The sequence below is a fragment of the Poromitra crassiceps genome (assembly GCF_964638095.1).
Source record: "Poromitra crassiceps genome assembly, chromosome: 6".
In the NCBI taxonomy this organism is placed as follows: domain Eukaryota; kingdom Metazoa; phylum Chordata; class Actinopteri; order Beryciformes; family Melamphaidae; genus Poromitra; species Poromitra crassiceps.
The window spans coordinates 54,611,815-54,636,785 of record NC_139627.1 but is presented as its reverse complement, the minus strand read 5'-3'; the positions used below and the strand labels follow the sequence as shown (position 1 = coordinate 54,636,785).

The following is a 24,971-nucleotide window of genomic DNA, read 5'->3' as shown; positions in this document are numbered from 1 at the left end:
TCACAATTGCTCGAGTGAAATCACCGATGACATCATCACTAATGACACTGATGATATAAGTTAAGTTAAGTTATCCTTTATTTATTTATCCCGGTGGGGAAATTCATCCTCTGCATTTGACCCATCCTCTACTAGGAACCTTCCTAGAACTAGGAGCAGTGGGCAGCCGCAGTGCGGCGCCCGGGGACCAACTCCAGTTCTTTTGCCAGTGCCTTGCTCAGGGGCGCTGACAGGAGTCTTAACCCTAACATACATGTCTTTGATGGTGGTGATCACTTATCCATAGAATGTGTGGAGATCTCGAGCCTCTGCAGGGAAGGATTAATGGCATCACTGACATAATCAGTGCGTCTATTGCAAATTCAATTCATGCTTGTTTTTTATAAACAAAAAGGTTTATTTTGCTTTATTCTCCCTGCCTCACAGTCAGAACATACACATGCTTATAGGAGAGTATAGCATTTTAAGATGAGGTTTGAAGGGCTGGGAGAGAGAGGTGGATAAGAAAGGTGGATTAATGATCTGTTAACGGCAGAATAGAAACAAAACAGGAAGCAGGAAGTAACAGGGAGGTTCATGAGAAACTCTCATCATTTGTTGTTTCTTTGGCAAAATCCTGGTCCTGTTGCTCACGCTCTCGATGCTACTCCAGGTCCTTGTTGTAGGCTTTGGGAGGGAACCTCATTGCCTTGACATATTGTGGATGTCCAGGCAGAAGGAGATCCTCTGGTGGAAAGCCAGCTGAGGCTCCCTGGTCCTGTGTCCTGGACAAAGCCCTTCTCATGGTTACTACTGGCTTCGATCACTGCGTCATGTATCGCCTTAGCCACAATGAACTCTGCCTCCTCTGGACTCTCCAGCTGCAGTTTGGATGCGGTGTCAGCCAGTAAGATACGAGAGTAGGACAGACTGATCATACGCACACCCGTCAAACTGCAGGTTACAAGTCCTCACTCCCTGTGTTAGGAGGAAGGGACTGCCGGTTACAAGTCCTCATCGCCAGTGTTAGGAGGAAGGGACTGCCGGTTACAAGTCCTCACCGCCTGTGTTAGGAGGAAGGGACTGCCGGTTACAAGTCCTCATCGCCAGTGTTAGGAGGAAGGGACTGCAGGTTACAAGTCCTCATTCCCTGTGTTAGGAGGAAGGGACTGCAGGTTACAAGTCCTCACCGCCTGTTAGGAGGAAGGGACTGTCTGTTATAAGTCCTCACCGCCTGTGTTAGGAGGAAGGGACTGCAGGTTACAAGTCCTCACCGCCAGTGTTAGGAGGAAGGGACTGCAGGTTACAAGTCCTCACCGCCTGTGTTAGGAGGAAGGGACTGCAGGTTACAAGTCCTCACCGCCTATTAGGAGGAAGGGACTGTCTGTTATAAGTCCTCACCGCCTGTGTTAGGAGGGACTGCAGGTTACAAGTCCTCACCGCCGGTTAGGAGGAAGGGACTGCAGGTTACAAGTCCTCACCGCCTGTTAGGAGGAAGGGACTGTCTGTTATAAGTCCTCACCGCCTGTGTTAGGAGGAAGGGACTGCAGGTTACAAGTCCTCACTGCCTGTGTTAGGAGGAAGGGACTGCAGGTTACAAGTCCTCACTGCCTGTGTTAGGAGGAAGGGACTGCAGGTTACAAGTCCTCACTGCCTGTGTTAGGAGGAAGGGACTGCAGGTTACAAGTCCTCACCGCCTGTGTTAGGAGGAAGGGACTGCAGGTTACAAGTCCTCACTGCCTGTGTTAGGAGGAAGGGACTGCAGGTTACAAGTCCTCACTGCCTGTGTTAGGAGGAAGGGACTGCAGGTTACAAGTCCTCACCGCCTATTAGGAGGAAGGGACTGTCTGTTATAAGTCCTCACCGCCTGTGTTAGGAGGAAGGGACTGCAGGTTACAAGTCCTCACCGCCTGTGTTAGGAGGAAGGGACTGCAGGTTACAAGTCCTCACTGCCTGTGTTAGGAGGAAGGGACTGCAGGTTACAAGTCCTCACTGCCTGTGTTAGGAGGAAGGGACTGCAGGTTACAAGTCCTCACCGCCTATTAGGAGGAAGGGACTGTCTGTTATAAGTCCTCACCGCCTGTGTTAGGAGGGACTGCAGGTTACAAGTCCTCACCGCCGGTTAGGAGGAAGGGACTGCAGGTTACAAGTCCTCACCGCCTGTTAGGAGGAAGGGACTGTCTGTTATAAGTCCTCACCGCCTGTGTTAGGAGGAAGGGACTGCAGGTTACAAGTCCTCACCGCCTGTGTTAGGAGGAAGGGACTGCAGGTTACAAGTCCTCACTGCCTGTGTTAGGAGGAAGGGACTGCAGGTTACAAGTCCTCACTGCCTGTGTTAGGAGGAAGGGACTGCAGGTTACAAGTCCTCACTGCCTGTGTTAGGAGGAAGGGACTGCAGGTTACAAGTCCTCACTGCCTGTGTTAGGAGGAAGGGACTGCAGGTTACAAGTCCTCACTGCCTGTGTTAGGAGGAAGGGAGTGCAGGTTACAAGTCCTCACCGCCTGTGTTAGGAAGAAGGGACTGCAGGTTACAAGTCCTCACTGCCTGTGTTAGGAAGAAGGGATCTCTTGAGCGATGGCTGTCCGAACTACAGTCTGTCTGGAATCTTGCCCAACAAATCCACCACGATCATTATTATTATGGACCGTCTGTTTGAAGCCGACGGCGGTGTGCTGCGGAGCTTTCCTCAGGGCATTCCTCAGAGCTTTCCTCAGGGCATTCCTCAGAGCTTTCCTCAGGGCATTGGTCAGAGTCCTCCTGGCCTCAGAATACTTTCCTCAGGGCATTGGTCAGAGTCCTCCTGGCCTCAGAATACTCCAACTAGACGGCCTTAATATGACCAGGAGTACCTGGCCTGTACCTGTTGCTGGTCAGCTCGGGGAACACGGATTTGGAGACCAGTTTCTCGTCCTGGTCATACAGGTTGAACTGCAGGTAGTTCCTCAGCAGTAGGTTCAGTAGGACAGCCTGGCCATCGGCGTCATGACGCATCGTGGCCGTATGCAGCTGGGTGTGGAGGAAGCTGCGGATGGTGTCCAGCTGATAAAGGAACTCATAGACTCGACCGCTCTGCGGTTCTGAGAGTCGATCTTCTGAAGGTCATCTGACACTTTCTGGGCCTCAGTGTGTCACTTGTTGTTGGTGAAGTAGACCACCAGGGGTTGCTGCAGGTATGCTTCTACCTCAGGCAGGAGAGGAGTGGAGGCCTCCACCATCTCCATGGGCTCTTCCAGAAAGCCCAGCAGATAGTTTTTGGCATTGTTGGTGTAGAAGCCTGAGAAAGCCTTGTGCAGTACGTTGGAGTTGAACCGGCGGCTGGTGGATGGCAACATGCGCAGAACAAGACAAACCATGGCTCCTTCCCCGACACTGCCTTCTCCACCTGCTTCACATGCTCCTCACTGATTTGCCAGCGGCATTCCTGATTGGCCGGTTACAATGTCATCTAGGAGGCCGGTCCCTGATTGGCCCGTACACGTTGGATATGGGCCAGGCGGCGGAAACCAGATGGTTTCTACCAGTCTACCAGCGCACTGTTTGTCTCAGGAAAATGGTGTAATTTATCCAGACTCGATGATGAAAACATCTTGTAAATGAAAATAAGCCTCAGCAAAGATATAATGCTCTGAAGCATACAGACTACAGTATAAAGTGGAATCAGTGACGCGTCTCTAGGTGACCTAGAGTTCAACAAGTGTGAATTTGCGATGTCAGTCAGAGTGTGACATCCACACCACTGTGATGTCATCCACTCCATTGAGACTGATTTTGTGGACCAACCAATGTGGACCAACCAGCCAACCAACAAAGTGATTTATAGAGGAGCTGCTGGCCATGCTGGCTGCAGCTAATAAATTGTCATGTATTTGCAATGGTGAAATAGCCTTCACAGGATTTTAAAAAGCAAAAAAGTAATAAAATTCACATTTCCATGTCATGTCTTCATTTTTTGCGCCAAATTATGGCGTAGTATTGATAAGAGTATTTATATGTATCGTATCAATTACTATCCCTACTGATGACATCTTCACCAGTGACATCATAATTGCCCAAGTGACATCACTGATGGCATTATCACTGATGACATGAGTTACTGATGACATCATCACCGATGACACCACAATTGCAATTGCCCAATTGACATCGCTGATGACATTTTCACTGATGACATCAGTCACTGATGACACAATTCACTGATGATATCACAGTTGCTTGGTGTCTACTTTCTTTGTTTCATGCGGACAGACAGACAGACCCTCTTATACACGCCTTGGCCCCTAGTGGCCACGGCGTAATAATAAAATGAAATACATCAACTAGCAAGCAGTAAGACGGAAGTGACAGTGTGACAATTTACTATTTCAGATTTACTGATAATATTAGCAATCCAAACAGGTAACACTTTATAATAACGTCCAGTCATAAGTAATGTATAAGCCTTTAGTTAATTATGAACTAACCACTTACAAAACATGAATATACATTTGTAGATTATTAATATGTTAACATATCACAAATGTGTTGTAAGTCATCTATAAACCTTAAGTAAATAAAGTGTTCCTCACCTGTTCTAAATTATGTGTAAATAATTTACAATTCATTTATAAAGCTTTCTGCATCCCCTAATCAAGGTGTAAACCATTCATGACACATCAATGTGTTACATACAAGGGGGTAGCGCTGTCAAAATTGAAGCCAAGAGCAAAGAGTGTCCTCTTTGCCTGCAGGGGGCGACCCATTGGTTTGTGGACTTCTGTTTTGAAGCCTCAAGTATGGCCTCAGTAAACACTTTCCTAATGTGTTTATGGTCTCTATCACTAGTTTCAGACATTGTAGTTGCAGACTATGTTTTGGGGCGTGATTGACAGGTCGCTTGTCCACTGATCACGGACCAATAGCAGGCCGCGCGTGCTCACATCACTCGAAAGGCTGACTGACTCACAAGCCTGAGGACAATGACATCATCAGTGGCCGGCAGCGAGCTGCCTGGTAATATATTTGCCAGATGACTGAAGACATCATCAGTGATCAGTAAGGGGGGAAGATATCGTTAGGCCGGTATTTAAGGCCAAAACGCCCATTCTGGCACTGCGCCACGCCTCTTTGGCTTAAAGCGCATTTCGGGGCCTAAAACCATGTTGCTATCCTCCCGAGGCAGGCGCAAGGCAAGTTGTTTTGCGTTTAACGCCCGTTTTTGCGCCTAAGGCCTGTGGGAGAATAGGGCCCTCAGTGTCCAGCCAATCTGCTCCCACAATTGAGCCTTTCTGTTAGGGCTGGGCGATATGGCCTCTAAAGAAATGCAATGTTTTTCGGCTATATCGCGATACACGATATATATCTCGATATTTTTGAAATCTCTCATAAATGCTCAATTTAACCCTTCAGGGTTCATACACATTTTGACCAATGGATTTCCATGACTTTTCCATAAGTTCTTAACCTGTATTTTATGCACACCTGGGGTAAAAAATAAGAAGGGCAGATAGTGAGCAAAGATGGATGATTTAATATTCCATAGCTCTGACCTACGCAAATCTGACATCACTATTCTGATATAGCCTAATATGATTGTTTTAGTAAAGTGTATCACTCAATAGTCAATACAAAAAATAATGGCTTTTATAGAACCGAAAGCCTGCTTAGTCTGCAGATCAAACATAAAAAATTACATTTAGACTCTTATTGGCATGACGGCAACATATGTGCGCATTCGTTTTCCTGATAGATCATGACAGCCCTGCAGCTAGCTACATTAGCTTGCATGTAACGTTAGCGTTAGTTGCTTTTGGAGACCGGAGACACAAACCCTGGACGTTTCATTTTGAGTAATGCATGAGGTTCTCTATGGTTTACGCCAGCTCTGGGAGTATGAAGTGCTTTAAATGCGGGGATTTTGGTCACAATAAGCTTGTGGAGCGCTGCTTGCTGAACTAGGTAGCCACAACCAGCTAGCTAACGTTAGCCCCCATCACAACAGCTAACGTTAACGCCAAACAAATCCGCTGCCTCCTCCCCACGTTGGTTTAGCGTAACGCCAGCTCAGACTTTCCCCTAATCTCAGAAACCTTGCGGGACATGTATTGCAAATCGCAATAGTGGTTGTTTTGTTATAATTTGAAACTGTCAACAGCCACAGTGGAGGCGGCCATGTTTCGCTAGCTGCGCCTCCTTGGGTTGGTGCGGACCATAGGTGCGGACGCGTGATTTCGAATCGCACATAGGTTAAGGACGGGTGTGTCTGACGCGGTTTGACGCGTTTGACGTATCCATGTGATTCCCCCTCCCTTCCTGAGTGTGACTTGAGCTCTCCCTTGAGAGAGAGAGCTGACAAGAGGAAACGTGAAGCGAGTCATGCCGGCGGCTTAAGTTATAAACAATGCGTGACAATTATACTCGAATGTTCGCGATATAGTCATTTCTACATCTCACGTGGCACAAGCCGCGTTACATCGAGTATATTCGATATATCGCCCAGCCCTACTTTCTGTCTCTGTTGTGATAGTTTCTCCATTATGATTAGTTGCATGAAACGGAGCGCCCGACACCAGCGTCTTTCTGAAAAGTTCAGATATTTTCAGCTGGAAGCGCTGGGAGCCGGCGCGGTCTGAAAAAAATACACTGGTTGCAGCGCACTTTCTCTAGATGGCCGTAGGTAGGTGCCCGCATACTGCTTAGATGCCATATGGACACACGGCCTAACATCATCATCAGTAACACATGCTGCCTGGAATAAAGCCAATTTGCACTTCTTGTTATTAATGCAATTACTGTTGTTCTCAACCCCCCTGAATGTCCCAGCCCAACAGCCCCGCTTTGTTCTCACAATCACTCATCTTTGACACAGATGATTATGATGAGAACTGGTTGAAAGTTCCTCCACTAGCATGTAATGTAACAGCATGTAATGTAACAACATGTAATGTAACAGCATGTAATGTAACAACATGTAATGTAACAGCATGTAATGTAACAACATGTAATGTAACAGCATGTAATGTAACAACATGTAATGTAACAGCATGTAATGTAACAACATGTAATGTAACAACATGTAATGTAACAGCATGTAATGTAACAACATGTAATGTAACAGCATGTAATGTAACAACATGTAATGTAACAGCATGTAATGTAACAGCATGTAATGTAACAGCATGTAATGTAACAGCATGTAATGTAACAGCATGTAATGTAACAACATGTAATGTAACAGCATGTAATGTAACAACATGTAATGTAACAGCATGTAATGTAACAACATGTAATGTAACAGCATGTAACATGTAACAACATGTAATGTAACAACATGTAATGTAACAACATGTAATGTAACAGCATGTAATGTAACAACATGTAATGTAACAGCATGTAATGTAACAACATGTAATGTAACAGCATGTAATGTAACAACATGTAATGTAACAGCATGTAATGTAACATGTAATGCAACAGCATGTAATGTAACAGCATGTAATGTAACAGCATGTAATGTAACAGCATGTAATGTAACAGCATGTAATGTAACAACATGTAATGTAACAACATGTAATGTAACAGCATGTAATGTAACAGCATGTAATGTAACAACATGTAATGTAACAGCATGTAATGTAACAACATGTAATGTAACAGCATGTAATGTAACAGCATGTAATGTAACAGCATGTAATGTAACAACATGTAATGTAACAGCATGTAATGTAACAACATGTAATGTAACAGCATGTAATGTAACAACATGTAATGTAACAGCATGTAACATGTAACAACATGTAATGTAACAACATGTAATGTAACAACATGTAATGTAACAGCATGTAATGTAACAACATGTAATGTAACAACATGTAATGTAACAACATGTAATGTAACAGCATGTAATGTAACAGCATGTAATGTAACAACATGTAATGTAACAACATGTAATGTAACAGCATGTAATGTAACAGCATGTAATGTAACAGCATGTAATGTAACAACATGTAATGTAACAGCATGTAATGTAACAACATGTAATGTAACAGCATGTAATGTAACAACATGTAATGTAACAGCATGTAATGTAACAACATGTAATGTAACAGCATGTAATGTAACAGCATGTAATGTAACAACATGTAATGTAACAGCATGTAATGTAACAGCATGTAATGTAACAGCATGTAATGTAACAACATGTAATGTAACAGCATGTAATGTAACAACATGTAATGTAACAACATGTAATGTAACAACATGTAATGTAACAGCATGTAATGTAACAGCATGTAATGTAACAGCATGTAATGTAACAACGTGTAATGTAACAGCATGTAATGTAACAGCATGTAATGTAACAGCATGTAATGTAACAACGTGTAATGTAACAGCATGTAATGTAACAGCATGTAATGTAACAGCATGTAATGTAACAACATGTAATGTAACAGCATGTAATGTAACAGCATGTAATGTAACAACATGTAATGTAACAACATGTAATGTAACAGCATGTAATGTAACAACATGTAATGTAACAGCATGTAATGTAACAGCATGTAATGTAACAGCATGTAATGTAACAGCATGTACCAGCATGTCATGTTCCTGTCATCCAGAACATGACATGCTGTTTGAGTTCATGGTCATTTACTGGAGCAGTAACCGAGTTATCCTGATTTTTGGTGATAAGAGACGGTGGTGGAGTGACGCAAAGATGATATAACAAGTAGTGAAACAAATTACTGCTGCCAGGAAGGAATAAATAATCTTAACAAGCCCACTGCCAACACCAATAACAAAACTACATCTACCAAAGATCTACGTCTGAAGCCCATGAACAGACTTTAGATCTACATGAAGCCATACAAACAGACATCTACATATTGGCACGTTGGCAAGAGGATTTGGGTGTCAGTCATCTCATTATTCTGTGCTTTTGTGAAATTGTGAGTCTTCCTTTTCAGGTACCCAATTAATATTGCTATTTTTACTGGCGGTCCCTGTCCTTATTACCTACCTACCTCCGCCAAGGAGGTTATGTTTCCGGTGGCGTTTGTCTAAATTTGTTTAAATGTTACTGTTAGCAAGATTACGGAAAAACCACTGGACTGATTTTCATTCAACTTCATGGAAGGGTGTAGCAAACGGTTTCACCTTAATCACTGGACCCGTCTATTATTAGAAAGCTGAGAGCTGGACCCGTCAGAACCGATAAATGTCGGCCCCCGTCCCCGAAGAACCGAGCATACCGGACCCGTACAGAACCGAGAAATACCAATGTAGAGACTAGCGGTGCTGACGTCAAAGTTGCTTGCTAATTGCTATTACAAGTTGTATAAATTAAACTTTGTGCATCTTACCTAGAACGTTATATAGCATTCTCGCCTCTTCTTTGGCATGCACCTGAAGCGACCATGTACAGCCTGAAGCCGTGTTGAAGACAAAAACAGACAAAGAAGACAAAAATGGTTTGTTCGTGTTGTGTTGTTGTTTAATATAATTCATAATGACACTTTCACTAACGTTAGTGGAGACCAGACTAGCTAATTTACCTGTTGGACCAGACCAGACCAGAGTAGAGTTGAAGCTAAATTAAATTAACGTGGCGTCAGTAGCTCTGTCTGTAACGTTAGCTCTGTAGCTAACGTTAACGAGTCTGCAAAAAAACAGCGAGTTTGACAGTTGTAAACAAATGTTGTTAGCAAGCTAACACTACATAAAACAAACACAGAAGAAAGGCTAGATACGTCGGACAAGCATGTTTACCAACCGTTTGAACATTTAAATTGAAAGTAGTCGGCCGAAAACAACGAGAGGGTTTGACAGCATTTATTTGACAACACGCACATTTAAACCTGCCTCCTTCCCGAAGTGGTACGCGGAAGTAATGTTGTTTACATGGTGACGTCACAGTGATTTGGTCTATAGATATTAGTGTTTGCTGGAAAGCTAACATTCATACATGACTGCAGTTAGTTGTTGCTGAGGCTATGGTCATCTAAGTATTTGTTCATAACGTGAGCAGCAGGTGCAAAACAATCATTAAATCAACAAGCATGAGATACTTCATTATATGGAACATTACAATTGCAAACCCTATATCTGAGTTATTTAGGCCTACTTAGCCTATTGCACAGACACAGTGTAATTTTTTCTTGTCATTCCAAATGTAATCACATTGTTGCTCTGATTAAGTAGAAGTACAGTTATTAGTGTAAAAAAAGACTGGTAAAGCATAAGTACTGATTCAACTTAATTATTCAAGTAAAAGGAAAAAAGTACAGGCTCTGAAATGTACTCAAGTATAAAAGTAGAAGGTTTTCTGCGCAAGGCGAATAGAAACTCACGTCATATTAATATAAATCAAATACTATTCAACTTAAAAGGTCCCTTTAAAACATATTTTAAGATGCATAAAGACTATACTTTAATCTTCTAGTCTTAATCACTATGACCCGCTAGCTCAGAGAGTTGGATTGCTGTTTTGCAGTTTGGAGCTTGTGGGTTTGAGCCTCAGTGACTTTTGAGGTTGTGGGTTCGATCCTGTCAGTTTTGAATGTCAACAGCCAGAGGAAAGAGTCATTTAAAGCCCTGAGAAAACCTAATTCAATCAGTCTGACTTGGTGCGGTACCTAACCACTGCTCGTCTGTACAAGTCGACGAATCACAGGGCGAAGTCAATCTTTCTAAAGCCAACCACATGCCGAGCCTAATCTTTCAAGAACCAACCACATGGCGAGCCTAATAATTCAGAAGCCTATCAAATGACCAAGTGAATCTTTCACAAAGCCATCCAATCAGAAGGCGAATCCAATCTTTCATTCAGCCAATCCCAGCGAATCCGACCGCCGAGAGGTCACCGCCCTCTTCTTCTTCACCGGAAGTACCCCAGTGTGTGGTTTGTTTGGCTAACGGATAGCTAGCCATTAGCTCTTATTATTATCCCTACACAACGTTACAGGTAAGCAACTGCCGATCCTTTTCATGTTTTAATTAAATACACATATTTCACGTCCACTTTGGCCATATCGTTGATATTTGCGCATATTTTTGATCGCGGTCTTTGACGTAAATATCACAGCATAACGTAACGAGAAGCTAACTAGCGTTAGCTGTGGCTGTGTTTTCGCTATCTGAACCCAAGTTCACGTTAACGTTAACAGCTAAATAAGAAATAGTAAACCTTGTTATCAGTAATAATGAGAAACTCATACACAGATAAAAGTAACAGCAGGTACTGATATAAACATTAAATGCCTGTCTATGCCTGTGTTTCTGTTTGTATGTTTTTAGTATCTAATGTATGTTTGTTTATTGCTGTAAGTATAATTTAGTCTACTGTACATAATTTCAGATGTCATTACGAAACAACAAGGCTATGGCAGGTGACACTGAGTGGCTCTCTACTGGGGTGTCTGGTATGGCCATCCAGTGAGGGAAACATACCTGCTCCTTGCCCAAAAAAAGAGAGATGGCATGACCTTTATAAGGTAAGATTATATGGCTTATCCATGTTCAAGTTAACAACATGACCCTAACACAATACACTGTAACATCAGGTACAGTATGTGATGGTACATGACATGTATGCAAGTCCAGTTACCGTATGTGCATTGTGTGTTTCAGACTGCCACAGCCAGGTATCTGCACAGCTCAGGGATTACTGAAGTATCCCAGCAAGATGGAGCAAGGTGACTCTCTACTCCAAGCAGGGCTTCAGGTATGACCTCACCTTCACCCACTCATGCCTCCTTGGCCAACAAGGTGAAATAGTCATATTTAATTTCACTGGGACTTATTTTTCCCTCTGTGTGTCTTTCTCAAGGTGAGCACCTACACTCCAGACAGCGTGTCCCAGGCATTGGAGTATCTGAAGGAGCTCTTGCTCGTCATCCAGCAGCACACCACATCTTATCTGCACAGGCACACATCCCACCTGCTACAGCGAGCGTGGACCAGCCTGCACGACTCCTGACAGTGAGTACCTGATTGTGTCTCCTGTCCAGATTGTGTTAAAAACGTTTTAACAACCTCACACAGACAAGACTCAAGTAGTCATTACTATTGCTTCAGACAAAATCATTTCCAAGGTTGTTCAGTGTTTAACTGTATGGTCTAATCTTAGAAATATTGGTGTTATTTTGATCAGGCTATGTCCTTTGATCAAGTTAAGTCATTGTCCTGTACATGCCACCCCCCCCCCCCCCCCCCCACACACACACACATTTTAGAAACAAACACTCAGGTCTGTTGTGTGTGTCACACAGATTATTATTGATGCCTTTTGTATCATCCCACCTGGAGTACTGAAATTCCCTTTTGACATGCCTCACCGGTCCCTGGACTGTCTACAAATGGTCCAGTACACTGCTGTTGACTAAGGCCGCATGCCCACAGGGATTGTTTTTTTGTTTTTTGTTTTTTTCCCAGGTCAGAATGCTTTGGAAATCATGTCCAGAGTGCTTCCAACGTGCACAGACACAGCATTTATTTGTTGCTGCTGAAAAAAATTGACATTGATGAGTAGCCTGCCTCTCCAAAAGTGTAACTTTTCTCTGCTTGAGGCGCCCAGAGCACCCTGCCCAAAAACACTAGCCATCGAGAGCGTTTAAACACCAGGTGCGGTGCTGGGAAGAGGAGCGCTCCTAGAGCGTCCTTACCATAGAGAATGAATTGCAGAAAGGCGCTGGCAGCTCAAACAGACGTTCCCTGTGGACACAGCTGCTTAGTCCAGCACGACATGTCACATCACATCCATCTTAGCTTCCTTACATTGGCTTCCATCAAGTTTAAGGTTCTTGTAATCACTTATGAAGCCCTGCATGGTCAGGCACCTGTGTAAATCTGTGACCTGATCCATCCCTACATCACCAGTCAATGTGACTGCTCTGTGAAAGGTGCTATATAAATAAACGTTACAAATAAACGTTACTTTCTTAGTTAATTGCTTACTTACTTAGCTGGATTCAATTTACACCTGGCATTAAAACAGGTCCAGGATCTACATCAAAAATGTGATTCATCCTGTTTAATCCATGCCAACTATGTCTCTTTTCATCTATCATCTACAACGTGTATCTATCAGTCTGATGTGTCCCATGTTTGTGTTTTCCCTACAGTGGTGAAGTGTCAGTGTGGTGTCTGCAGACTGAGCCTGCTCGCCTCCAACACAACCCACCATCATCAAGACCTGGACCCAGGAGCTGCTGACGCCAGCATGATGGCAGCATACAGATGCCAGCTTTTTGCACACCACACACACTCGACACTGATCTACACAAAGTTACACTCACCACACACACTCGACACTGATCTACACAAAGTTACACTCACACTGACCCTTTCTGATGCTGCCATTTGGTTGTGTCAGCTCCTGCTCTCTAGCTGTGATTGGACACTCTGGGGTCAGACAAGTGAACTCTCATTCAAAGGACCCTCTCTGTCTCTTTTCTTCTTTTTCTTCTTTTCATTGCTGTTTATTATTATTCATTGTCCACTGTGTTCTTTATTTGATTTAGATTGCACATTGTCTAATCGTTTTGTTTTTGTAAATTATGAATTTATTTGAAATGTATTCTCTCTTCGTGTCTTTGATAATACCATGATATTTAAATCTACTACATAATACATTATAGCCAATACGTTTTATACTTGACTGAATGACCAATAAAGTGCTCAAATCAGTTATCACTCATTCAATCATTACTTTCAACTTTTCTTTAGGGCATTACCCACTTTTGAGATAGCCTAAAAAAACTAAATATTTAAAGTGCATACTTTCTTTCCCTATTACAATAATAAAGACCCAGTTTTAAAACCATGCATTGCATATTTACCAACATGCTTGAGGTGGGATTGTAAACCTGTCTCTTCCATTTTACACAAGTAGCCTAATGTGATGGTGCATTAAAAGTTGATCAAAATCACATTATAGTTTAATTAGATTTGAGTTGCAGCACATTGACATCGTTTCAGAGCACCAAGGCAATAACTGAATGACATTGGACAAAATTCAAGTAAGTCCACAGCTGGATTCGAACCTGCGTCCTCCCAATTTTTCTTCCTTTTCCTCCCCCTTTTCCCCCCCTTCTTCCCCCTTTCTCCCCTTTCCCCCCCCCTTCTTTACGGACTAATGTTCCCCAGCCTTTGCGGAGTGAGTAGGCTTGCTGCCCGGCAATATTGAGACCTCAGCCACTTTTGCGGTCGTGGGTTCAAGCCTCAGTCAGTTTTGAATGGTGACAGGCAGAGAGAAGAGACAAGAGCGCCCGGAGAAGAGCTGTGAGTGTGAAGGGCAGCTGGTGGTGTGAAGGAATAATACACACAGAGACACCGGGGCCAGAGGTTGTGGGTTCGATTCCAGCTCCGCTGCCACTACCTGGAGCTAAGGCAGTCTGTTCTCCCCCCCTGACCTCTGCAGAGACATGAGCTGAGGGTTATGAGACAGAAAACCACAGAGAGATGAAACTTTACTGACATGGGAAGTAAGTTTTTTGTCCGAAGTGCCTCCCTGGCTGCCGCTGTCTGGATCTCTTTGCAGTCTGTCCACAGTGTCCATTTCTGTGGATCTGTAGGAGGCGCTGTGTCGCTCTGTGTATCTGCCTGTAGGAGGCGCTACGCTGGTGATGTTAAAGACAGGGCAGTGCTGTAATATGTATCTTCCATCTGGAATCGAACCAACAGTCTACCTGTCAGACAGAGACAGTGACACAGCCGACTGAGCTATGAGCTGTTGGGAGTTAAGCTTCTGATTTCTACACACTGTATTCACACTGACAATAACACAGAGCATAAAGAGTGAGACAGGTGAGATTTGTACCAGTGAGTTGAGCTAGAGTCAGGGACTGACTAGTCTCCTTCATCAGCTTATTTCTATCAGTGTTCAAACTACTGGTGATGATAAAGAAGGATCACTGCTGCAGCTTATAATGCGAGTACTTTTTAAGAAATTGCCTGAGGCTGGGATTGAACCAACAATCTTTGCATATCACACAACATTCACATGTTTATCTGAGTGAGCTATAACCCACTTACTCTTAAAGGGATAGTGCAGATTATTGGACATAATGTTGTATGAACTTCATACCAGTTGTAGAGTGTCTGGGGAGCTGACTTCCTGATCCATGATTTCCGTGGGCGGAGCTCTAACTTGATCTGAGTGGAGAAAAACTAGTCCCGACGGACACTCAAGGGTCACGGAGTTATCAAGTTTGACTCCTAAAGAAAGCATGCATGTGTTATGACATCTCATTTCAACAATAAAACCGCAGGCTTGCAGTTGATCAGACCGGCGCTATTTATTGGCACTATTTTCTGGCTAGTATCACTCCGCGCACTGCAGCCGCAATAGCCATTACCGGTGTGTTCAGGTGTTTCAGACAGCGAGTACGCGAGGAGTACGGTAGGAGGCACGTTGACAAAATGGTGCGCACTTGTGATTTTCCTGGCTGTAACAATGCAAACACTAGTGGCACTGTATTCCATCGTTTCCCTGTCACGGACCATGCCCTTAGACAACTTTGGCTTGTTGCCAGTGGTGTAATGTAACTAAGTATAAATACTTAAGTACTGTACTTAAGTATTTTTTCTGAGTATCTGTACTTTACTTGAGTATTTATATTTCTGTCAACTTTCACTTTTACTCCACTACATTTCCCAAATAAAATGGATACTTTTACTCCACTACATTTCCCCCAAGCATCTTAGTTACAAAGTAAAATCAGAAGAAATTGTGTAGCCTGCAAGCAATCAGGTTTGTCAAATCAGTGCTCCTAGTTTGCAAGTTACGTTAATCACGATCCACACGCCATTCCATTTGGTGGCTGTAATGCAACATAACGTTGTTTGCCAGCGGCTATAAAAGTCAAGAAGAAGAAATAGACTTCCACTCAAGCTCAGGCATGTCTTTTGCTTGATTTTTTTTTGCAGCATTTACTTGTACTTTTTACTTTCAATACTTAATACATTTAATATCAGAAAATTACTTTTGATACTTAAGTACAGAAAATATCAAGTAGCCCTACTTTAAGACTTTTACTCAAGTAATATTCTAATGAGTGACTTTGACTTTTACCAAAGTCTTTTTCTGGGAAGATATCTTTACTTTTACTTAAGTATGGTTTTCGAGTACTTTATACACCACTGCTTGTTGCGATAGGCTTGAGATTTGAGACAAAGCCAGGGAGTATCAAAAAACTACCTCCCTCCACGTCCAGGACAGAAGAAGGCCCATGTACTGAAGAGCAGTGCTGTTCCAAAACCCGTGGTAAGAGAGATTACAGTACCTAAATATAACAATGTTGTCAGTAAAAAAAGTAAATGCATAGTCTATCCAGTATCCACCTCACAAGAATAAGGTGGATAGCCTATATCGGTTGGGGTATGGGATTCAGCTAGAGCCTCTAGCCGGGTAGTAAGCCATCAAACTACTAGTAGGCTACTAGTAGTTTGATGGCTTACTACCAGGCAACTTCTACCTGGTTGTTGTAGTTGTAGTTGTAGTTAGTTTATTGTCCACCAAAGTGGAAATTCATCTTTTGTCTCATCATATACACAAAAACAATTAGACAGCAACATTAACAACAGCAACATTTACACACAAAAAACATCTTAGTAGCAAATAAAGGACAGCAGTGGCATAATACATAGCATAATAGGCTAGTCTAACGAGGCATATTCTCATTCAATACCCTGATTGCAGTTGGTATGAATGAGTTCTGAAAGATGTTACGCTTGGCCTTAGGCACTCTATATCGCCTGCCTGAGGGGAGCAGTTCAAATTCGCTGCAGAGAGGGTGTGAGGGGTCGTTAGCATTGCAACTCACACTTTGGTGTGATTATCATACATTTGCAGCTAAATAACACCAGCTGCTGCTCACATCATTGTGTTTCCATCCATCATTGTAATTATTTTAGCATTAGGCCTATACCTGTTTTGGAAATCATACACATGCAGCAATTTGGCACAGCTGAGAGCCCATGTCCAATCAAATGTGTGTGTGTGTGTGTGTGTGTGTGTGTGTGTGTGTGTGTGTGTGTGTGTGTTTTGAAGTCAAATTATGACCAAGTGTGATTCTATCACATCTAATGATAACAATAGCTTTTAAAATGTAACTTGTAGGCTACTGTATCTATGGCAGAGGGGAATTCAACATTTGACCCATTCTAACCCTTAGGATGCAGCCACCTCGCCTAGTGCTCAGGGGGCACGTAGGGGTTCTTCCTCAGGGATGACACCTGCGCCCCTTCCACTCCAGGCATGCACTCCTGTTCTGACAGATGATACTGAACCTGGGGCCATAATGGATTCCAACCTTGAAGAAGAGGATGAGATCATGTTTTCTGGAGTCCAACCATCTGAGTCTACCCCTGTGCAGCACTCTACCACATTTGATGCATACATGAAGCTTGTTCTCAACAGCCCTGCCCAAGCTGTTCCAAGTGGAAACCTTTCATCATCTGGAACATACCTTTGCCTCCCTCCCACATGGACACAGTCACAGGTAAGCTGATATATTCTCAAAACGAGCAGCCCATTCTTCATAAGGTACCGTTCCAAAGATAGGGTCCGGTGAATGTATCAACCATGAACATAACACATAATGGCCATAATGTAACTTACTTTTAGATGTGGAAATACATCTAGTCAATCACTTCACTCATTGCTATTTCTTTCTTTAGAAGTCTGAGTTCCAAAGCTCAACAGTTGCATCTGAAGCAATGGATACAAGCCAGAGTACGAGCCAGACTTGGAGCCAGAGTTCTATGGGAGACAGCACATTTGCTCCAGACGACAGCACTTCCATACTAACGTCTTGCTCAGATGTCAGCATTGATGGAACAGAAGAACATAGAGACTGGTCTGAAAGAAAGTGGCTTGTAAACGAATCATCCCTGACCCTTATGGAACTTTTCAAAACATGCCACACATGTGGTGTTTTCATCCAAGACAACCAAAAAACCATGAATGAATCCATGATAAAAATCAATTGGACATGCACAAATGGCCATAGTGGTTTGTGGCAGTCTTGTCCTTATGTCAAGGGAACGCCTGAGAACAACCTGGTATCTTCAGCCGCCATCCTTTTCACTGGGACAACGCAGAATGAAATTGGAGAGTGGGCTCAACTTACAGCTGCTTATTATTAGGGATGCACCGATCGATCGGCACGTGACCGGAAATGGACGATTTTCACGTGATCGGCCTCGATCGGTGATCTGCACCGGTCACTCTAAATAGCCGATTCTGTGAGCCGATTTTCACATGACGTGCGCGCACCCCAAAGCAACGAGACAGGCACCCAGCCACCACACCACACACGCCAGCATACCTTCCTTGTTGTGGATTTTTTTCACCGTCAGTGAAGTAGACAAATCTCGCAGTTTGTCACACATGCAAGTCGAAAATAAGCCGTGGAGACAGAGATGCGGCCGAGTCCCGCTCGGCTGGAGTCCAGTCTGAGCGGCTCGCTTCACCTCACTGGCCCCCCTCTCTCTGCTCTCTCTCCTCGGGAAGCGGTGCTCCAGCAACCCGCCACCGCGCACAGCTGGCTTGGCGAGGTGAACGCGAGCATTGTGTCCAGTATAACCATTCCCCGACCTGCCTTTTCCATTCCACATCAGGCTGCTGCCTGAGCCTGTCAAGTCATGTTGTAACGTGGATACAGGAGAGACTATTTGTTTCGTATTGCAAATAGAACGACATGAGAACGACGGACATAATAATAAAAATGCATCGGACTCACAAGTGTGCAAGGATTTCTGTGCGTGACGATATTTTTTCGGATGGCAGATAAAAATATGCATACCAAACTTCGGACTGTGTGTAAACTCCGCCTGATATTCAGACTGAAGATCGTTACTGTAACTCATAAACTAATTTCCCCTCTACTCAAGAGGACTGGTCTGGAGTAGCCTAGTAAACCGCCCGTCACGTGAACTCACATTTCATTTTGTTCTCCGTAGTGAAACCTATGTGGAGCTATACCGTCCATCTGGCAGCGTCAGGTTAGGTCTGGAGCCAGTCTATAAACTCCTTGTTCATGGATCATTTTGATGTTCTGTTGCACCTGTTTTCTTTTGGAAAAGTAAATGCATGATAGCTGTGGGATATAGGCTATTGGATTTAATTTAATTTTTGTATTCATTGTATTTGCACAAAAAAGCTCTGTCCAGTAGCCTAACCTGGAACACTTTTATTTTGAGATGTGTTTGAGTGAGATGGTCCTACTTCATGCAAATGATAATAATTGTTTATTTGTTTATTTGGATCCTCATTAGATGTAAGAATTGTTCTATGAATCTTAATTTTCAAACAAAGTTACAAAAACGTTTGTGTAAGCTGTCAATTGTTGTTTTTAGGAAAAAAAATCAGAATCGGCAAAAATCGGTATCGGCAAGTCAGACTATTCAAAAATCGGAAATCGGAATCGGCCAAGAAAATGGCAATCGGTGCATCCCTACTTATTATTCATCTCAGTCAACTGAACTTATACCAGTGGTTCAATAAGCATACACTGACAGGCCCGTGGTGGGTGCTGTGAAAATGACGTTCAAAATACAAAATAAACGGTAGGCTACTAGGCTACACACTGTTATGGGTGGTAGTATAGCACCACCCAGTGGATGTTAAACAACATTACGTGAGTCATGTCGCTCCCGCAACTGACAACTAAACTTAAGCTCCTGCACGTTCAAGTACAGGTGTCTGGTCTCGTCTTTATAGCACTACACCACGAACCCAAACAAACACGTAACGTTGGGTACTGGCTCATGATCATGGAACCAGATTTACATAATAAACGATGAAGATAAAACAGCGACAGTGGGGTACTGGCTCATGGAACCAGATTTACATAATAAACGAAAACGATTATGAGAAAACTGCTACAGATGCTGTCGTACTCGCAAATCAAAAGTAGGCTACACACACACACACACACACACACACACACACACACACCTCTTTTCTTCTCCTGCGTCGTCTTTACGCATGGTTACACAGTGCAGTAGGAAGGCTATATATTGTAGCGAATCAGCAGTACACACATAGTGGTGAGCAATGGTAGTGTCTCCACTACAGATAGGAACTGTGTGGGGGAGTGTTATGTGGGGGAGCACTATGCTGTGGGACCACTTCCGGACGGAGACTGAGCATGTGCAGTCAGTCTCCGCGCACTGCCTAGGGGGAAGCTGCTATCTATGAGCATGACAACAGCGGAGAGTTGTGAATAGGGATGGGTACCGAACTCGGTACTTTTACAGGCACCGACCGAAATACGTCGGTACTGCCCCGTACCAGTTCACATATAAACGAACGGTACCAAATTTCGGTACTTGAACGCAACTGAGTAATAGAAAGAGAGTGGGTAAAATAGAAATTCCGACGGAACCTTAAGGCAACACGGGAGAGCGCGTTACGTCAATACGTCACTCTACCTGAAGATCCTGAAAGCAAAACAGGGCCAGCCGAAAGCTGTGGCTACACTTTACCAAGATAGACTCAGACAACACTGGTTGCAACATTTGTGATGTGAATTGCAAAGCTGACTAGGGAAACACCTCAAACTTGAGGAAGCATGGTCAAACACAAGATGTATTTAGCTAAATGCTGAAGACTGTAACGTGTTAGATAACCTGAGTGAATGAAGCAGACACCGCACGGCAGCTAACGTTAGCCACCTCCTCAGCTCGTCAGCTGTAACGTTAGCTGAAGTCTTGCAGGAGGATGATGACGGAACTTGAGAGAGGCATCGACTTCTACAACATCAGGTAACGTTATTTAATTTGCTAGCGTTAGCTGGATAAGTTGTTTCACTGCCGTTGTGGTTGTTAGATAACAGGGCTTTTCACTGTCTTCTTGGCTGAGTTAGCTTTATAGCTTAGCGTTGTTAACGTTCTATAATAATTATCATCAGCTCGTATCACCGACCGTGAGACGTGTTATTTAACGTTGCACTCTTGCTTTCATTGCTAGGTAACCATGTGCCAGTGACAGCCGCACAGGAGGACACGATTCACCCTCTTCTCAGCGGTGGATATGGTTCAGGTAAATTATTATTTTGCATAATGACGAGTGATAATGGGTGTGTTATTCATAGTGTAGCCTAAGCTATGTTACTAACAATGAAGAAAGGAATCTCTTGCGCTTCAGCTCCCCCGCAGAGGGAGGACGGTGCTTCTCAGAACAGGAGGATAATCACAGGAAAGGAAGGATCTGGAGCACACGGGTCACTGGTGAAATGGTTTCTTTTTTAATAGGCTAAGTGCACCAACGTTTCGACGCAACGCATCTTCATCAGGGTTAAACAAGAATGACAGAATGACAGCAGTTTAAATATACCTCCCCAGTACACAAGGCAGTTTGCAATTGGTTAGACGCGATGGGGGGTGGTCAATCAATAAGCCAATCCTGTGACAGCACTTAGGAAGGAGGGTGGGGGGAAGGGGAAAGGGGGGGGGGGGGGAGGATAGAGGATCAATGCATAAAAGAATCAATGCATAATAGAAGCATATCATTACATATCTTTACATATTTTTAGAAACACAAGAACACAAAATATATCAGTACAGTTAGAGGAAGCAGGAGAGACTGAGCTCATCATTAAGTCCATTAGGCTCCACCGTATTTAATGTGTGAATCCAAAAGGCTTCACGCCTCAACAGTTTTGTGACGATATCGCCACCTCTCTGTGGGGAAGAGACTTTCTCTATCCCCCAGAACTTAAGGGAGGCGACTGAACCATGGTGGGCTTGTTTATAATGTCTTGCTATTGCATAGTCCAGGTTTTGGGTGCGGATGGCCGTTTTGTGTTCAGCGATGCGGAGCTTTAATGCTCGTTTAGTTTGTCCTATATAGACACTCCCACATAAACATTTCAGCATGTAGATGACATGTGTGGTACTGCAGTTTATGAAGGACTTGATAGGATATTTTTTACCAGTCCGGGGGTGCAGGAAATGTTTTGTGTCAGAGGAGTTGGAGCAATGAGTACAGTGGCCACATCTGTAGAAACCCGAGGGAGGGGGTGGTAGCCAGGTGGGAGTAGAGGGGGGTGGAGTCATGGTGCTGTGTACTAACCTGTCTCTCAGTGATCGGGCTCGCCTAAAGGCGATACGGGGGGGATCAGGACAGAGGGACTTCATGGTTGGATCCGACTGAAGAATATGCCAGTGTTTCAACATTATCTGTTTGATGGCTCCGCTGATGGGAGAGAACTCGGTGGCAAAGCAGAGACGGGGCTGTCCGGGTGTAGTACCGACAGTTTTGTTGAGGAGGCGGGTTCTCGGGGTGCGCACAGCTCTTTCATAGGCTGACGCGATGTCAGTCTCAGCGTATCCTCTGTCTGAGAAGCGCTGCTTCATCTCCCCAGCCTTAAGAATAAATTCATCCTCCGTGCTGCAAATTCGTTTCAGTCGGAGGAATTGACCCACCGGGATGTTTTTGATTAGTTGTTGCGGGTGATGGCTGTCTGCTCTCAAGAGGGTGTTCCTACTAACTGGTTTGCGATAAATGGTACTGAATAGGCCTCCGTGTTCGTTATTGTAGATGGTGAGATCAAGGAAGTTGATTTTCTCACTGGAGTGTTCCATAGTAAAACGGAGGTATTGTGTGGTGGAGTTGATGTAATCACTGAAGTCGTTGAGTTCTGAGGTGGTACCGGTCCAGACAAAAAATACATCATCAATGTATCTTTTCCACAGGAGAATAAGAGGAAGGAACTGATTATTAGAAGGATTATTAATGTATTTCTCCTCCCAAAAGCCCATGGTTAGGCAGGCATATGAGGGCGCAAAGGCACTGCCCATACTAACACCTCTTTTCTGTAGAAAATAGGAACCTGCATATTGAAAGTAGTTATGTGACAGGACTATTTCTGTGAGTGTTACCAGTAATTCATTTGGTGGTAATGTTTCTGTAGGGCGTTTGTCCAGATAGTGAGACATGGCTTCAAGGCCAGCCTCATGAGGGATGCAGGTGTATAGGCTTTGTACATCACAGGTTACCAGTAGGAATTCTTTATCTGTATTGAATGAATTTAGTAGATTCAACACATCCGTGGTATCTCCTAAAAAGGAAGGGAGGTCTATGACAAATTTCTTAAGGAAGAAGTCCAGGTATTGTGACAGAGGTTCAGTGAGGCAGCCTATACTAGCCACTATGGGTCTGAGTGGCGGGTTATAGAGAGTTTTGTGGATCTTGGGGAGGCCGTGGAAAACGGGACAGATTGGAAATTGAATGGATAAGAATGTTTTTTCCTTATCAGTAATCCAGCCTCTGGAGCATGATGTCTCTATAACCTGATCTATGATGGCTTTATGTGTACTGGCTGGGTTATGAGGTAAGGGGGTGTAGCAATCTTGGTCTCTGAGCTGGGACAAGATGCTTTCGTTATATTGTTCAAAACTCATTATTACGACTGAGCCACCTTTGTCAGCTGGGCGAATGACAATGTCTTTTCTCTTCTCCAGCTCATTTAGGCACTTCAAATCACTATTAGACAGATTTGATTTATTGTGATTTGCCTTTTTAAGGATTTTATCAAGGTCATTTTCGACTAGGTGGCTGTATGTGATTACAGACGGATTCAAGTTGGCATATGGGACAAAACGTGACTTTTTCTTAAATGGTGTGGCTTCTCTTGTGTCATTGGTCTCAGAGTTTCTGAGGATGACGTCACCATTAGTTAGAACATTAGTTCTGGGAGAAAAGAAATGCTTGAGTTGAAGGGATCTGAAGAATTTAAAGCAGTCAACCTTTAATTGAAAGGGATTGACTGAGTTGGTGGGACAGAATGACAGACCTTTGTTGAGCACAGAAGACTTCAGTGATTACATCAACTCCACCACACAATACCTCCGTTTTACTATGGAACACTCCAGTGAGAAAATCAACTTCCTTGATCTCACCATCTACAATAACGAACACGGAGGCCTATTCAGTACCATTTATCGCAAACCAGTTAGTAGGAACACCCTCTTGAGAGCAGACAGCCATCACCCGCAACAACTAATCAAAAACATCCCGGTGGGTCAATTCCTCCGACTGAAACGAATTTGCAGCACGGAGGATGAATTTATTCTTAAGGCTGGGGAGATGAAGCAGCGCTTCTCAGACAGAGGATACGCTGAGACTGACATCGCGTCAGCCTATGAAAGAGCTGTGCGCACCCCGAGAACCCGCCTCCTCAACAAAACTGTCGGTACTACACCCGGACAGCCCCGTCTCTGCTTTGCCACCGAGTTCTCTCCCATCAGCGGAGCCATCAAACAGATAATGTTGAAACACTGGCATATTCTTCAGTCGGATCCAACCATGAAGTCCCTCTGTCCTGATCCCCCCCGTATCGCCTTTAGGCGAGCCCGATCACTGAGAGACAGGTTAGTACACAGCACCATGACTCCACCCCCCTCTACTCCCACCTGGCTACCACCCCCTCCCTCGGGTTTCTACAGATGTGGCCACTGTACTCATTGCTCCAACTCCTCTGACACAAAACATTTCCTGCACCCCCGGACTGGTAAAAAATATCCTATCAAGTCCTTCATAAACTGCAGTACCACACATGTCATCTACATGCTGAAATGTTTATGTGGGAGTGTCTATATAGGACAAACTAAACGAGCATTAAAGCTCCGCATCGCTGAACACAAAACGGCCATCCGCACCCAAAACCTGGACTATGCAATAGCAAGACATTATAAACAAGCCCACCATGGTTCAGTCGCCTCCCTTAAGTTCTGGGGGATAGAGAAAGTCTCTTCCCCACAGAGAGGTGGCGATATCGTCACAAAACTGTTGAGGCGTGAAGCCTTTTGGATTCACACATTAAATACGGTGGAGCCTAATGGACTTAATGATGAGCTCAGTCTCTCCTGCTTCCTCTAACTGTACTGATATATTTTGTGTTCTTGTGTTTCTAAAAATATGTAAAGATATGTAATGATATGCTTGCATTGATTCTTTTATGCATTGATCCTCTATCCTCCCCCCCCCCCCCCTTTCCCCTTCCCC

General features: G+C 43.8%; 1 protein-coding gene and 1 pseudogene across 2 annotated transcripts in view; one reads left to right on the top strand and one right to left on the bottom strand.

Annotated features, from left to right (window-relative positions):
• The window catches only part of LOC310777980 (5-hydroxytryptamine receptor 2A-like), a gene marked incomplete at both ends in the record, with an annotated part of 96,520 nt that overhangs the window by 54,128 nt on the left and 17,421 nt on the right, over positions 1-24,971 (top strand). The gene's annotated exons all lie outside the window — the stretch shown is intronic.
• Positions 630-6,646, bottom strand: LOC310778761 (26S proteasome non-ATPase regulatory subunit 3-like; annotated as a pseudogene). Its single transcript has 4 exons — positions 6,614-6,646; positions 2,796-3,401; positions 2,626-2,751; positions 630-860 (listed from the first exon to the last, which is right to left on the bottom strand). The product of its transcript is annotated as a 26S proteasome non-ATPase regulatory subunit 3-like (transcript).